Raw genomic sequence first — 17,698 nt, forward strand, 5'->3', positions numbered from 1 at the left:
TGCACTGAACAAACCCACTTCATCCAATAGCACCAAACCCATTTCAGTGCATTATCATGTAGCTCATCCAAGCAACTATCATTTCATTCTGGATTACCCTGATAAATGTCAGCAGAATCTGTTCCTGGTCTTGATGGTCCCTGTGGCGCACCATCAGGTAGAAGCTCGTAACGCCATCCGGAGGACGTGTCATCCTCAAGCCAATTTCAGTATGAAGGTCGATTCTGACATGTACTTAAATCTGGAAAATTTGATGACTCTCCTATTGGCACCCAACACACCCAGACAGAACTACATCACTGGTTTTATGATGTGGAACCAGCATGTCATCAGAAACAAAAAATCGAAATATTACGTCTCAGAGGAGCTGTACCCCGAACCGAAATACCCCACATATGTGCTGGGAGTAGGATATGTTTTCTCCAATGACCTTCCCAAAAAAATAGTTGAGGCTTCCAAGGACGTGAAGCACTTTAACATAGAGGACGCATATGTGGGAACTTGTCTGAAACGGTTGGACATTAAACCCTCACGCGCACCAGATCCTTCTCAGTTTCGGACCTTTATGAAGGATTCTAAAAGTCACAACCTTTCCAAGGTCATTACAACAATTGCGAGGTCTGGCAAAGTGTTGCAAAAAATATCCCACTGACATTTTTGTCTTGATACCCCCTAAAAAAAAAAAGATTCATAGAGTTAGAGGACATATTTGGTCCATCCCGAGCGATTCAAAGTCTACTTCACGATGTCAGTGGCTCAGTTTGATGCTTTGCTAGCGATACTGGAGCCACATATTAAAAAGACCACCAATTTCCGTGAGCTAATTGATCTGAACAGTTCTGGATTTTGGCGTTGGCTTGTACATGGCTCTGAATTGTCAAAACAGCTCTCAAAATGCTTGCTACAGATGCGAATCCGTAGCATGCATTTTGAGAGGTGTTTTGACAATTCAGAGCCACTGAATGATGAATACAAAAAAAATCCTCACACTCGGCTGGTTCCTATTCCCTTTGGGTTTAGGCTAAATTTCAAGCTTGGAGGCCTCAATCCCCTCGGACGGCACGCTAAATACCCTTATTTTACTTGTGAATGGGAGAGCAGGGGCGAAAGTACCATTTTTTCAGAAAAACATAATTTGAAAAGATGATGTTTTAGACAGAGATATATTTTTGCTGTGGTCAGTCACTCACAAGTGTGGTCTATCAATACCCAACCCCAGGTCTTTACCAATTACTTTCACCCCGGTTCTCCAATACTCTATTCAATCATTCGTGTGAACTTGTGAAAACAACTGCCACAGGTAATCTGCCATTATTTATTTATTAAAGATTCATTTTTGGCATTTTTATTATGATAGGACAGTGAGTAGACAGAAAGCGAAGTGAAGTGGGAGAGAGAAAGCGGGGACGGGATCGGGAAAGGTCCTCGAGCCGGAACTCGAACTCGGCTCACCCGAGCTGCCCACAAGCCTATCGGTGCAAATGATGGGAAATTCTTTTTAACTTGACTGCAATGTTTTATTCTCCATTATTGCATGCTGCCTGTACATAAATGAACCTTTATGTTATGTCATCGCAGATTAAAATCTATAAATCAAAATATTAATTGCATTTATGTAGAAAAGGCTTTGCACCCAAGGCTCTATCGCCATTAGTGGAAAACAAAAACCATAGCCGTATCAGCTGGCTCGGATCGGCACTAAATTAAACGGTTAAGCGAAGAAAAGTATGAAAGACACCAGTGACGCATGAGTTGCACTTGTCTTTGATTGCAAAGGTAAAATGCAGTCAACAAAATAATTTTTGCCAAATGCATGACAGAAATGTGTGCACTTAATTATGTTCTTATAAATGTTTAAAAATAGTATTTTTATTCATGGTAATATGTGGATTGTGGATTAGATTAATACCAATTGGCCTACTATTTTTTGAAAAAGCACTTGTTAACTGTTGAGAATGTTCAGGCTTGTAATCAAAAATAGCCTAGGACATCTGCACATTTGTTTGTTGCAAAATAATGTTTTATTAACAAGGTTCGGGAGGAGCACGTTCAGATAATTAACACAGGTGGAGAGCACTCAGCAATCAATGGTAAGAGGTGTATATATACTCAGCGGTCTCACCTCATTTCATTGACAGTTTTTGCAGCATCCCTCCACCACCCCTTCTCCACGCTTCTAGTCCTAAACACTTACATACGGGGGGGAGTACTCTGGGTTCGGGCCGAACTCCGAGCTCGGAGCCCTCCCTCCGGACAGCACGCCAAATACGCATTAAACTTTACCCCTTCAAATTATATGTAAGTGTGAACTCGTGAATGATCAGACAACGCAATTGAGATGTTTACATTTGCTTGTTGGGGTAGGCTTATATTGCTTATATTGCTATAACTGACAAAGTTTCCTATTTGTATTAGCATAATTTCACAAGTTTTATAGTTAATAAAATCTTTAAAAACAAATTACATTATTAAATTCCCCTAATAAAAAGTCAATTGAGTAAAACGGTGTAAAAGATGTGAGTGTGGATTAGTAATTTGGCACCTTGGTATGAAGGAGAAAAATGTTGGCCCTCGTCACTATCGAAGTTGCCCATCCCTGGTGTACAGTGTCTTCGGGCAATTTTTGGGATTGTTTGTGATTTGGTTTTAGTGACTTAGGAGTCTTCTTGACTACCCATATGTGTTTTACAGCATCAGTAGAACCTTCTGTGTTTTAATGTGAAAAAGTTCTTTCTCCACTTATAGTTGAATACAATTTTTGCTTTTCTGAATATATTGAAATTGAAAGTATAATAGTATAATTACAGCTTGAGAATTTAAAATGTCATCTATTCTCAGAGAAGAGGGTTTTTTGTGTGTGTGTGTATGTGCAGTTTATGGAAGTATGGGAATAAACAATATTGTTTTGAACAATTTTGTATTTTTTAAGAATTGTATAGCCTACAAATTTTGTGACTTTCAAAGAAATGTATAAAATGAGATTACATCAAATCAGTCTCAAGTGAATTATAAGTACTCATGTACGATAAGTTGTGGTTACTTCATTTTTTCAAAGCAGCCGGTTTCCTCAATTTAAGTAGACAGAACTCAGGACAAACTTGTTAGTTTTAAGTTAAGAAGATTGACATTTTTAAGTAATTGCAACTTAATCAGGTTCAGCAAGATCAACTTGGAATGGTCAAATTCACATAACAATTTAATTTACTTAATCATTTTAAGGCAACAGGTTTCTCTTTCTTTTCTTTTCTTTTGTCAACTGATCACTTTTTACAGTGAACATTTCACAGATCTAGAAGCTGGTTTTAGTGCTAAAATGTTTTGTGAAATACTCTTGGAGCAAAAATTCCTAATATTAGGACTGACGTGGCCATTATTTTTAAGAGTTTCTCCTAAACCTGCAAGCTAGGAGCTACAGCTTTAAGGTGTTTTGTGAATACAGCGCCTGATATGCAAAAAAAAATAAAAAATAATAATAATAATAATAATTGTGCAGAACTATCATTCAGTCTTCCCCAAGATCTGCTTCATGATTCTATTAAATCAAGAGTAAATAAACCTGAATTTATTGGAAGGTGTGCATAAAATGTGCCTAAACACAATTAACTATATAATTATTTCTCTGCTTCATGTGTAGGCTACACTTTGTATGCAATAAAACATTTACATTCAAAACAGTTCAAGTTTGAGCCTAAATGTAGCAATATGTTTTTAGTCATTGTTCTATTATCAATAATTGTTCTTTTCTTATTCTTTCTTTCTTTCTTTCTTTCTTTCTTTCTTTCTTTCTTTCTTTCTTTCTTTAAACCAAATTTTAGTTTTATTCGTTGTCTGGAAAAATTCATTAGGAAATGCTTTTCAACCTTCGTTGTGTTAGAGCGCCACCCTGCTGGCCAGAATCTGCTGCTGTCACTCATTGAAGCATTACCAGATTGAACCACTAGATGGCGATACTAAAACAGTTTGATAACAAGTAGCAGTATAATATTATATAATTAGTGCTGTCAATCAATTAAAAAAAAATTATTAATCACACATTTTTCCTGTAATTAATCATGATTAATCATCAACTTAAAGACAGTATATTTTAAACTTTTGTTGAAATGGCATATTTTTATGAATGAATGCCAGTATCACTACAAGGTCAATATTGATTTTCACTAACGACAAAACAACAAATTATTTATATGGAACTAAGCTTTAGGAGCTTTCCATCTTTAGGCTACTCTCCTCCCTGTACGTTGCATTCGGAGATCGACTATTTTAAGCCTTTATTGCTCAGTGTCGTGCCTAACAACGCCCCTTAGCTGTTAAATCACTATAAAACACGGCTTCAAGCGGCTTTGCTTCATGAAAGCACTGATCCTATTCCTAAACAAAAGGTCACACCCACTTCAGCCCCTCATTTCATTGAACAGACATGTCAAATGATAAATTGGAAAAAAAAAAAAAATATATATATATACATCATTTTTTTTTTTTTTTTTTTTTTTTTAATGAAAGGGGCAGTATTAGGTCCAAAAAAGTAATTGGTTGCAGCTAAGGCAACACCATGTCATAGCTTGCAGTTAGGTTTTTCATACAAATTTAGCCTAATTACCTTGGTCCTTCCTCTGAAGAAATTCATAATCTGTCACGTCACATAGGCTTCAAGCGCCAAAACGGTATTTATTGTTAATAAGTAGTTAATAATTATTGTCAATAATTTATTGCATTTCGTATTAAAATTGACAGAATTTGAGAGGTTATTTGTTTCATATGAAAAGCTCTCTGTCTTGTCAGTCGGTGTCAGTGTGAAGAAGCAGAAAAAGCGTGTGAAAAGTGTCAATCGCGTGAGTCAATCAGAGAAGTCAACGATTGAGACATTTTCTCTATTGTGTCAGGGCTGCCAACTGTCTGCTAGGCTACTTCTTGAGAGTTAACTGGCAGCCCTGACACAATAGAGAAAATGTCTCAATCGTTGACTTCTCTGATCGCTTAGACAGATAAAATCACACCTCTCCTCAATATGACAACTAGACAACTACACTAGACAATTACACACCAACTCAGAGATGTTTAAAACAAACTGTTAGACTAGCCTATATCCTGGTGCAAGGATCCCGACGCCCTGTTCCAAATGTTGATAATAGCCTATGTAAATAGCAGGCAAGAGATGTAGGCTATCTTACAGTTTTTTACAATCGCTATGACAGTTTTTTCAATACATTTAACAAGTTTCCTAAACTCTTAACGCACCAACACACCTAAAACACACAATTGGCAAAACGGTTAATTTCATGCTCAAAATCACACAAAACTAATTTTCAAAATACAATACACTAACACAATACACTGTCTAACAAAACACTGCAAACATGTTTCAAAATCAATTAATTATTCAAAACACTAACACATGTTCTCTTCCAACAGGAACATTTAGTCAATCATAACACAATGACAAAAAAAAAAACACTATCATCAGCTGAAATTACAGACACTGCATTATTTTATGTGTCAGGTCTGCCCTTATACAACAGACAGTTTATTGTATTGATCATAGATTGTGTTTTGCACTGCAGTTTTTTATTTTTATTTTTTTTTAGTTGCTCTACATTTTTGTTTTGTTTGTAATGTAAATGCATGCATTTTGTTTTGTTTTTTGTTTTTTTTTGCAGCAGAAATTCAATACAACAAAATAAATGACCCTTCTTAGGCTTTATAGAATGTATGGTTTATGAAAAAAAGAAGACAGAGACAGAATTGCTGCAGTAACGGCTTTATTTGCAACAGGACATTTCTGCAAGATAACAAAAATATGCAATATAGCTGCCATTTACAGTATTACTGTATGTGAAAATACAAAATATACAAACAGAAAAAGCCATCTTCTAATCTGCCCGGTCTTCTGCATTTGTCCACGTTCTCATCCACATCACACCTGATATCTTCCCTGGCAAGGCATCTTGGGAAGAATCTTTTGGCTTGCCTTATCCTGGTAGTGTTCAGCTGTGATGTCTTGGTATGCAGCATCTTTTGCATACATGAGGGACATTTGGTCCTGTGGACGATGGTCAAAAACCTTTCATCTCCAGGCTGAGAAAACTCCTCAATGGGGTTGAGGAAAGGGAAGTAAGGGGCAAGGAAAATTGACATCATCCTCTGATGGGCGTCAAACCAGGCTGTGACTGCATGGGAATTGTGGAATGCCACATTGTCCCATATTTGCATAACTTCAATCAACTGTTTCTCAGTAGCAATAGAATCAAATACAGGGGATGTATTTGTGTTTCAATTCACAATATAAACAGCTGTTTACCTTGACTTTAGCCTGTAAGGTTAGGTTGAGAACATGGTGTTATCTGTTCTGACATACAGTGTGAAAGCATTGGTAAATTTGGCAGTAAAAATCCATTGTTTTGGTCTTGGTTGAGCTTGTGTGTAAAATAAGTTCAAGCATTTTAAATTTGTGTTAATTGTATGCATTTTGTGTTAAAGCAACAAGAAATGTGTTAATAGTATAGCTTACACAGGCGGATGTAGTGCTAACTGTGTTAAAAGTATTGAAAAATCTGTCATAACAATCGTAAAAAACTGTATTACTTTGATGTTCTTCTTCCGCCTCCTTTTGGCTGCTCCTTTGATTTCTTACCACAGTCATCATAAGGGGGTCATTTGAAGGAATCATTTTTATATTTGTCTATGGTTCTCCTTTCATAAAAACACACCTGACTGGGTGTGGCTTCACCCTGTTAACTGAAACATATTTCGCAATATCTGGCGCATAGTGAGAAATGTGAGTTTCTGGTTCGAGGGCACGATGAGTGAATAAACATATTTTACCTACCGCCTACGCCTACCGCACGACGTAACACTTTTTGACTCAATTTGTGTAAATCTACGCAGGGTTCAAAGTATTTATTTGAAATGTGACAACATATGCCGGTGTTGTAACATGTGAAGGGCACACTGTATCATGACCATGTGACAGCTTAAAATGGTATCTGATCTAATAAAAAAATATATACAAGACAAACTACAATATTTTCTCAGTAAAATACAGTTATTAACTTTTTCATTTAAAATGGCATTTTTTAATAATTAGGCCTGAAAATAAACACATTTTTGAGTTTGACAACGAACACACCGGAAAACACTATACCACACAGTCCAAAACATAATGATAATTAATAATTAATGAACATTGACTCTCAGTCTTTATTCACCTTTTTCTCATGTTTTCTCAACAGAATTCATAAAAGTATAGAATAAAATAGCAATAGGGGCTCATTGTAACGCAAGGGGTATGTTACCTGCGCAACTGGGATTTAAACGCGGCTAGTGTTTTCTGCTAGTAAGCGAGGCAAAGAACAATATCAACTGATAAATAACATATTGGAGATTAAAATAATATGAGATTTGTCTCATTTTAAATAAACACAAAAAATAGAGATGAAAAATGAACACAAGTAAGAAATTTACCTTTGCTATAGTTAAATAAATGTTCAGTGATATCTTCCAAAGATTTCTGAATTTTGGCGCAATTTATTCTCTATATAGTTTTGATATGGCAACTAGTAAATACACTAAGTTTCGTCATGCTAGCACGTGTGGAAGTATTTAAAACAAGTGTGTTAACTAGCCCCGCGTTACGTTGTGCCCCGCTCTCCCCTAACCATCATAAAAAAGATGGACTTTGTTCTTTAAAAAATTATATTCTAAATCAAAATCGAAATAATACATATTAGCGGACTGGGACACGCAACTACTGGGGCACATTCACTATTTACATTTGTGCACAGCAGTACTACTGAATGAAACATTTAAAGGGCGCTTTCACACTTGGCTCGATTGCCTGTTCCGAACCCGAGTTTGACGCGGCGCGTAATCGTGTTGCTTGGTAATAGCCACCCGTCCCTTAAAATACGGAATCGTCCCGTATTTGAGAATAAAACGGGGTTTGTCCCGTATTTTCGGAGTTGTCTTCAATGCAGCATCTCTCATGCAAATCATCCCACCGGCATTCTATAAAGACTCGTTCTATTCTGCCCCTGATTGGGTAATACTCGCTGCTGTCATCGTTGAATTGATTGGTTTGTTTCAGGGTCACGGCCAATCAGAGTCAGAGGAGGGCGGGTCTCTTGGCACTCAGTGGGCCCTATCTTGCACCCAGCGCAATTGACTTTGTACACGGACGCATGTATCATTCCTATTTTGCAGCCGCGCAAAGTGCGCTTTTCCCTCCACAGAAGCACGTCGCTAAACTAGGGAATGAACTTGCGCTCCCTGGGCGGTTCAGCGCAAAAAAGGAGGCGTGTTCCGGCGCAAACGTTCCTTCATGCTATTTTGCAGGTTTAGAAAACAATTGCGCCACTAACCAGGAAAAAATTGTTTAAAGTCAGTGGCGCGTTGCGCATGTTATTCATAAGCTATTTTAAGGGTGCATGCTTGGCCATAACCAATGTAGCATGTGCACAACGCGCACTTTGATTCTCTCATCTACACAGAAGCAGCAGTTTTCATTTTTGCAAATCATACATTATTACGATAGATAGATAGATAGATAGATAGATAGATAGATAGATAGATAGATAGATAGATAGATAGATAGATAGATAGACAATTTATTATAAAAGCATACATCTAGCTTACACATTTACCCAAATTATCATACGCCTTTTTAACCGAAGTTAATTTGGGTGTGTTTCTCCATCCCCAACGTCCCTGACGAGAGCGTTGCTCTCCTTGGCTGTGAACCGCTCCTGGTGTGCGCCTGGCAAATCCGCCGTTATGATAGGAATCCGCTTTAGAACAAGCGCGCCTGCTCTTAAAGGAAATGTGAGATGACGCTCTGATTGGTTTATTTCATGTTACGCCCAAACCACACCTATGAATAATGAAGCTCTTCAGACCAACCCCTTTTACATTTGCGCCAGGCGCAAGAGTCATTTATCCCGCCGGGAAAATAGCAACAGCGCCAAGACCCGCCCACAAAGTTACTTGCGCCTTGCGCTTTGACACTTGCGTTTCAGATCGTTAAAATAGGGCCCAGAGAGTCGATGGCGGAGGCTGCTCCAGATTCCAAGTACCGACGAGAGCGGGGAGCAATCAAATACTTGGCTGGAAAGTGTCAGCGGAAATTAGTATCAAGCTAATTGCACAATTTGTCGGCGAGTGTTCTCACATTGCGCACGGTGGCTTGTCAGATGTGCGACAGCATGCCTCGGGAGAGCAACATTCCCGCAATGCTAAAGGTCACAGAAATCAAAGCACTGTCTCACAGTTCTTCATACCTCAATCATCTCCTGAGGAAGATAGTGTAATGACTTTAATTCATTTTCTGACTGATTACATTAGATTTCATAGGCTGCCTATTTGTTAAGAAATAATGTTAAAAATGTAAATGAATCATGTTATGGTATGATTGGTTGGTAACACTTTACAATAAGGTTAATTTATTAAACATTAGTTAATGTATTAACTAACATGAACTAACAATGAGTAATACATTTGTTACAGTATTTATTAATCTTTGTTAATGTTAGTTAATAGAAATAAAGCTGTTCATTGTTTGTTCATGTTAGTTCACAGTCAGGGCTGGACTGGTAATCTGGCATACCGGGCAAATGCCCGGTGGGCCGACGTGCTTTTGGGCCGATACATCTCATACTTTTCTTTTTTTTTTTTACGGCCCATAAAACTCGTACATCGGCGGCCCATTCGTTTTGTTTTGTTTAATTGACGGCGCTGGGTTAGTGCCGGTGTAATGCATTGGTCAAAAAAAAGTAAGCGTTGTTTTTTTTTCCACTGACAGACCGGCCCATGAAAGCCGTAGATCAGCGGCCCATTGGTTGTTTTCTTGATTGACACTGGGCTGGCCCAATCACATCTTTAAACACCTCCCCCCCTCTGGGCTCTGAGCGAGCGTGCAGTGTCAAGTGTGTATCTGTCAAAATAGTCTGAGAGATGGAGAAGAAACGCAAGGAATGTGCAGAGAAATAGCGTGAAAAATAGATACAGGCCCTTCAAGCAGACGCTGTAAAATGTGTCAAGATATATATGTTTTCTGCAGCAGCAGGACCTTCATCAGCTCCAGTGGCTGATGATGAGGATAGTGAGGAGGATCAGGAGAGAGATGAGAAAGTGTAACATAGAGTCCGCGGTAAGCAGAACTACTTTCAAAACACTTTGGCTATGAGTGTAGGAACCCATAACCCAGTTACAGATTATTTCCACATCTGCATAGTTGACGATTACAGCAATTTACTAGAAGTTTAATGAGACGCGTTTGTATCCATGTTTTCCACCAAAATAAAAGCTCGATGCAGTTTCCGTCAAAATAAAAGATCATGTGCTTATCTCTTTAAAGCAGGGGTGTCCAAACTCGGTCCTGGAGGGCCACTGTCCTGCAGAGTTTAGCTCCAACCCCAATTAAACACACCTGAACCAGATAATCAAGATCTTACTAGGACTTGATTATCTGGTTCAGGTGTGTTTAATTGGGGTTGGAGCTAAACTCTGCAGGACAGTGGCCCTCCAGGACCGAGTTTGGACACCCCTGCTTTAAAGTATAGAAATTAGTACAAAACTAATTATGAAAGTTTTCTTTATCTTTCAGTGCATTTGTTTTACAATATATGGCTATTAGGCTACTGTCATGAGATTAATATTATAACTATTATTATGTAGTAGTGTAATATAGACAGACACTGTTACTAAAAGAGGTTTGGTTTTTTCTTTGTTATACTTGCACACTGAAAATGGGTTGGAGCTTTTAATTGTGAACCCTCAAACCGCACCAGATTGATGAATTTAACATTAAAATGCACAAAATTTTCTTAGCGGGAGCATATGCCCCCAAACCCCCTCTTGAAGGACTGAGGTCCACCCACCACAGTTTTACCAAAATTCCTGTGAGAAACACTGGTATTGCTATGCCAATGCAGCTTATAGCTTGTTTTTTTGGATTCATCACTGTGGAGTATAGTTCAATTGTATTAATAAATTACAATTTTGTACTTATTTCATCTGTTAACTCTCACTCGTTTATACTCACTCAATGAATAGGAGTTGACCAAAAACATATTCAAAGGCGTTCAAAGATGGATGGTGTTTATGATCATATGTAGTGGGCCAGTCTGGGCCAAAATGCCAGGGCCGATTTTCTGTCCCAGTCCAGCCCTGTTCACAGTACATTAACTAACATTAACAAGATTTTAATAAAGTATTAGTAAATGTGGAAATGAACATTAACAAAGATGAACAAATGCTGTATAAGTGCAGTTCATTATTAGTTAATGTTAATGAATGTAGTTAACTAATGAACCTTATTGTAAAGTGTTACCGATTTGTTTATTACGGTCAAGGTGTACAGTCAGACACATAAGCATTATTTTAATAAGAGAGATATATTTAATAATAGAAATATAGTGCCTATGTGAAGCAAATAAACAACTGAACTAATTTAGTATGAAAGCATTTGTTTCATTTAAAGTTAATAAGTTATGGATCTGTTAATTTAATAAGTTAATAAAATATGGTTCACATCTCACAAGTTCCTCCAAATGCCTGTGTATTCAGCTATGACGATATGACTTGAGTTGTGAAATAGAGAGACTGAATGCATCTGTTCACACTGATTTCAATAGCAGATATATTTTTATAATGCCCATGTTCAATCTTAATATTTTTATGAAAACATGTTTTAAGTTGTGATTCACCACCACTGGCACGTCATCGGACCAAACTTTTCCCTCCACAGACGCACGTCGGTAAATTAGGGAATGAACTTGCGCTCCGGGGGCCGTTCAGCGAAAAGAGGAGGCATGTTCCGGCGCAAACGTTCCCTGGTGCTATTTTGCAGTTCCAGAAAACAATTCCGCCACAGACCAGGAAAGTCAGTGGCGCGTTATTCAGATGATATTTTAAGGGCGCATGCTTGGCCATAATGTAGCGTGTGCACACCGCACATACACTTTGCTTCTCTCATCTATGCAGCAGTTCCCATTTTTGCAAACCATACATAATTACAAGGGAAAATATAACCACACGAGGGAAATCACACGAGGGAAAAAATAGGCATAAATCTAGCTTACACATTTACCCAAATTATTTAAGCTAATTGTAATGACGGACCTTCTTTGTATTTTTTATTCTTAAATACACATAAATGCCATGTCAGATGCAGCTTCTGTTCCACCTTTGCAGTGTAAAAATGGCTTTAGTTAATGCTTGAAAATGTTTTCATTTGTAACAGTCTGAACTGTGATTGATTGTGTGTATGCTATATGTAAAGGCCTATATATTTATATCTACCGTTCCGCCCCAAAATTCCCGCCCCGATTCTGCTGATCTCAATCTTTTCCGCCATCTGGATTTGAGGAGAACAAAGCTGGACAGGGTGTAACAGGAGCGCAGTGGACATTCTGGTTGAGTAGGAAAGATGTGAATCATGAAAGTTCATGCCCAGTTTGTTAAGGGAGAGGGTAATTTGTTGGTTGACAATGTATTATTTTTGTCAAGTTATTCAGTCACTTCTGAGGGGGCCGTTTCTGATTTGGTTGATCATGGAGAGGAAACCATTGCTCATCATCTTAATGGCAGAGTGGTCAATGTTAAAACTGCCCTAGAGCTCATTTGACTTAATTCTATTAAATAATTATTTTAAGCTGTTTTGGAACTAAATAGTTTATTGTTACATTTGCAAATATTTAATTACTATATGTAAGAACTTGAATGGAATGGTTGAGCCTGCCTACAGCAACTTAAGCTATTAGCATTACATGGAAAAATTTGTCCCAGGAACTTTTTTTCCAGGAACCAACAAAAAGTAAACCATCTCTTGATCTTACCATTTTAAAGTCAACATCAAATTACATTCGCAACCCACTTTACTTCTGTAATGTGATACATTTCTGACATGAGAAGGATACAATGGAAAAAAGATAATTAAGATGTGTTGGTAAAGTAAATGTCTTCCTCCTAAAAATCTTCCTTGTGATTGGTCTTTTGGTTATTATCTTAGAATTACAGCAAACCACCTGCGGTTAGACTAATTGCTCAGCGTTATTTTTGCATCTCAAAATACTAAAAACCCATCTGATCAGGTATTCCATGAAAAGTTATCAGGTACAGTATATGGTAGCCCATGAAATAACCATGGTGAGAAAAACAAAATGGAAGAGGTAAGTTCACTCCTATGATCATTTTTATTATTATATTTCTCATTAAATTATGCTTTTAATGCAGAATATTTATTTATATATTTATTACTTTAGTAACCAAACTGAATGTTGAACAATCACACATTCATTAGATGGAGTTGTTATAAAAAAATGCTTTGAGTTAACTCGGTTTAGTTCAAAAATGGTTTTGGAAGTCATTACTGCTATTATTACATTTTATTTTGTAAAGACAACGAGTTCAAGTTTTGACATTTTTAATGAACCGAAATCATGCATACATTGCATTCTTGCTTTAAGTACATTGATCGTTGAAAGCAGAATGTATGATTGTAATACAGATGTAATATTATGACAATGAATTATAATGTAAAACTCAAAATAAAACATTCAATATTATAATAGAAATACAAGAGTCATTCCGTGTCAACTCAACGACCTTGAAAATGAAGATTTCAAAAGTAAAGTTTAAGAATGAGAATGTTGAAGGATATTAAGATATCTTGAATACTTTTAGAGTTACTGTAACATCTCAGGGTTGATGAAGATGAAGGTAGGCAAAGATACTAAATACTCAATATTTATTTAAACTGAAGAATATTCAGCACTCTGTTTGTGCACGCACACTGTACTAACAAACATTGACCGACAAGTGAAGGCTGAACAGAAGGAACTTAAATACACACACAGATGAACACAAGGTGATGCAGATAATGATGATGAACAGGTGGGTAATGAAGGGAGTGAGTTCAGGTGTGGAAACAAGGAGGATACTGGGAACTGTAGTGAAGACAAGACGATGACAGACGGTGAATGTGACAGTTACAGGCTTGACAACTTTGGAAAAGAAATATTTATGGCACTATGTTATATGCAGTTCAAGATTCATTTCTAGTTTCAACATTATTTGTTCTTCAGATATTAATTTGATATCAAAAGAAAATGTATCAGCTGCATGCAAACCCACATTTGTTTTTTGGCCTTTTTGAAATTGTGTATAATTTACTAATTTACTCTCAGAGCCGCATTAAGATCTCCATATCTCTGGGACTGAACCATCAACCATCATTTAAAATGAAGATACCGAAAGGAAAGTTTGTTAAGAACCAGAATCTAAAAGGATATTAAGATATCTTTAATACTTCTTGAGTTACAGGCATGCAAACTTGAGGCAATAAAAAACAAACACAATAAGTGCTTTTTGTCATTTTTGAACTGTCACCGTTGGCATTTAAAGATACAAAGATTGCTGAAGTCAACAGATTGTACTAATAGACCTACCAATCTCCGTGTAAAAATTAAATAAAGATGCTGACATCTTTCTAAGTCATTTTTACACCCCTGTAAATTGGCTCCAAATCTCAGGGGAAAAAAATCGCCATTTTGACACCCTCTACAAAATAGTGGATTACTCAGTAAATATACATCTGTGACATTTAATATTTTGGCTTTCATCACTATTTATGTTTGTCTTAGAACAGAATTTTTTTTAACAAAATCAAAAAATTGAGCTGGCGAAGTTTCCGAAGTTTGGTTGATTTGACAGGGAATGACCCACAAGTGTGTAGCTAGTTCAGAATTCTGAAGTCATAAAGTGTGAATTTCCAAATAAATACATCAAGTACATATTATGATTATAATCATGACATGATTCCATGCTGATTTGGTCTTTCATGGAAAATATTTTCTGTTTCTTTTTCTTTCTTAGACACAATCTGGCTCGGATTAAAAGAGTGCTCATTCTCCTGCTTACAATGGCATTATCATTTTCTGCCATCCTTTACATCTACCATTTCTCTGTCAAGCCTTCTATGCCTCCTGAAACTGGGTTTGATGGTGTTGTAAATCAGATACGCTCCTATTATATAATGGCTTGTGGTCGTTCTGGCAATGACAATCAAAATACAGCTACACAAACAACAGCCACTGCAGCACCCACTGTGACCAAACGTGTTTCACTGCATTATCATATAGCTCATCCACTCAACTATCAGTTCATCCTGGACGAACCCGATAAATGCAGTCAGTGGGATCCGTTCCTGGTCTTGATGGTCCCTGTGGCGCTCCATCAGGTAGAAGCTCGTAACGCCATCCGGAGCACGTGGGGGAATGAGAGCACAGTCCAGGGAAAAGCAGTGATGACTCTGTTCTTGGTGGGTTTGACTGGAGGATCCGACTCTGAAAAGCTCAACAGCAACTGGAGGAAGAGAGCCGACAACACAGAGACTTACTGCAGTGAAACTTTGTGGACTCGTACTTCAACCTGACCATAAAGACGATGGTGATCATGGACTGGTTGGCCACTCGTTGCCCTCAAGCGACTTATGCTATGAAGATCGATACTGACATGTACTTAAACCTGGAAAACCTGATGACTCTCCTATTGGCACCCAACACACCCAGACAGAACTACATCACTGGAGTGGTGTTGTGGGACCGGCCCGTTGTCAGAGACAAAAACTCAAAATGGTACGTGTCAGAGGAGCTTTACCCCGAACCGAAATACCCCACTTACCTGCTGGGAACAGGATATGTCTTCTCCAATGACCTGCCAGAAAAAATGGTGGAAATTTCCAAGGAAGTAAAGACCTTTAACATTGAAGACGCATATGTGGGCGCTTGTCTGAAACATTTGGGCATTGCACCCTCATCCCCCGCAGACCCTTCACAGTTTAGAATCTATATGGGACAATATAATCGAGAAGATTTTCTCAGGATCATTTCAATAGTCGTGGGATCCCCACAGCAGATAATGGATGTCTGGAAGGACGTAAAGAGTTCCAGATAAAAATAATATGACCAGAAACAAACAAAAATGAAAAATGCAGATTCAAGGTTTTGTTTAGTTTTTTTTAAAATATGTTGATTGTCTACATTTTACAATTGTCTACACTGTCTACAATGTACAGTAATGCACTTACAATGGAAGTCAATAGGGTGAGCCATTGTGGAGGGATTAAAAGGGATTCAAATCTTTAAATACTCAGACCAAGACAGAAACCTGAAATGTAAAGGTAATTTTTTGGTTTTTGTTCAAGCACTTCTTTTGTTCATTGTTACCGATTTGTTTATTACGGTCAAGGTGTACAGTCAGACACATAAGCATTATTTTATTAAGAGAGATATATTTAATAATAGAAATATAGTGCCTATGTGAAACAAATAAACAACTGAACTAATTTAGTATGAAAGCATTTGTTTAATTTAAAGTTAATAAGTTATGGATCTGTTCATTTAATAAGTTAATAAAATATGGTTCACATCTCACAAGTTCCTCCAAATGCCTGTGTATTCAAGCTATGACGATATGACTTGAGTTGTGAAATAGAGAGACTGAGTGCATCTGTTCACACTGATTTCAATAGCAGATATCTTTTTATAATGCCCATGTTCAATCTTAATATTTTTATGAAAACATGTTTTAAGTTGTGATTTACCACCACTGTGTCATGATTCCTGTCTTGTGTTCCCCTTGTCTTGTGTGGACTTGTTATTTCCTGTTCTGTGCCATGTTTTGTAGTCCTTTGTAGTTTTCTAGTTTATTAGTCTTCCCAGGTGTTTCTAATTAGCCACACCCCCTTGTTATTTTGTCTAGCTTGTTGGTCCCAGTGTATTTATAGCCCTTGTGTTTCACTTGTTACTTTGTCAGTTGTTGTACGTGTAATGGTTGTATTTCTCTGTGATTCCCAAGGTTTTGTTATTTTGTTCTTTGAGTTCTGTGTTCTCTGTTTTGTGTTACTTTATTAAATCACCCTGCGTTTAGATCCTCGTCTTCGTCTGTCTTCCTCCGCAACATTACACACTGGCACGTCATCGGACCAAACTTTTCCCTCCACAGACGCACGTCGGTAAATTAGGGAATGAACTTGCGCTCCGGGGGCCGTTCAGTGAAAAGAGGAGGCGTGGTCCGGCGCAAACGTTCCCTGGTGCTATTTTGCAGTTCCAGAAAACAATTCCGCCACAGACCAGGAAAGTCAGTGGCGCGTTATTCAGATGATATTTTAAGGGTGCATGCTTGGCCATAATGTAGCGTGTGCACACCGCACATACACTTTGCTTCTCTCATCTATGCAGCAGTTCCCATTTTTGCAAACCATACATAATTACAAGGGAAAATATAACCACACGAGGGAAATCACACGAGGGAAAAAATAGGCATACATCTTACACATTTACCCAAATTTTCAAGCTAATTGTAGTAATGACGGACCTTCTTTGTATTTTTTATTCTTAAATACACATAAATGCCATGTCAGATGCAGCTTCTGTTCCACCTTTGCAGTGTAAAAATGGCTTTAGTTAATGCTTGAAAATGTTTTCATTTGTAACAGTCTGTAGAACTGTGACTGATTGTGTGTATGCTATATGTAAAGGCCTATATATTTATATCTACCGTTCCCGCCCCAAAATTCCCGCCCCGATTCTGCTGATCTCAATCTTTTCCGCCGTCTGGATTTGAGGAGAACAAAGCTGGACAGGGTGTAATAGGAGCGCAGTGGACATTCTGGTTGAGTAGGAAAGATGTGAATCATGAAGGTTCA

General features: G+C 37.6%; 1 pseudogene across 1 annotated transcript; it reads left to right on the forward strand.

Annotated features, from left to right (window-relative positions):
* Positions 1 to 14,911: 14,911 nt before the first annotated feature.
* On the forward strand, positions 14,912 to 15,945 carry LOC311295637 (beta-1,3-galactosyltransferase 2-like; annotated as a pseudogene). The gene has a single exon. The product of its transcript is annotated as a beta-1,3-galactosyltransferase 2-like (transcript).
* Positions 15,946 to 17,698: the final 1,753 nt, after the last annotated feature.

This window comes from Rutilus rutilus (assembly GCF_951802725.1).
Source record: "Rutilus rutilus genome assembly, chromosome: 8".
Lineage (NCBI taxonomy): Eukaryota > Metazoa > Chordata > Actinopteri > Cypriniformes > Leuciscidae > Rutilus > Rutilus rutilus.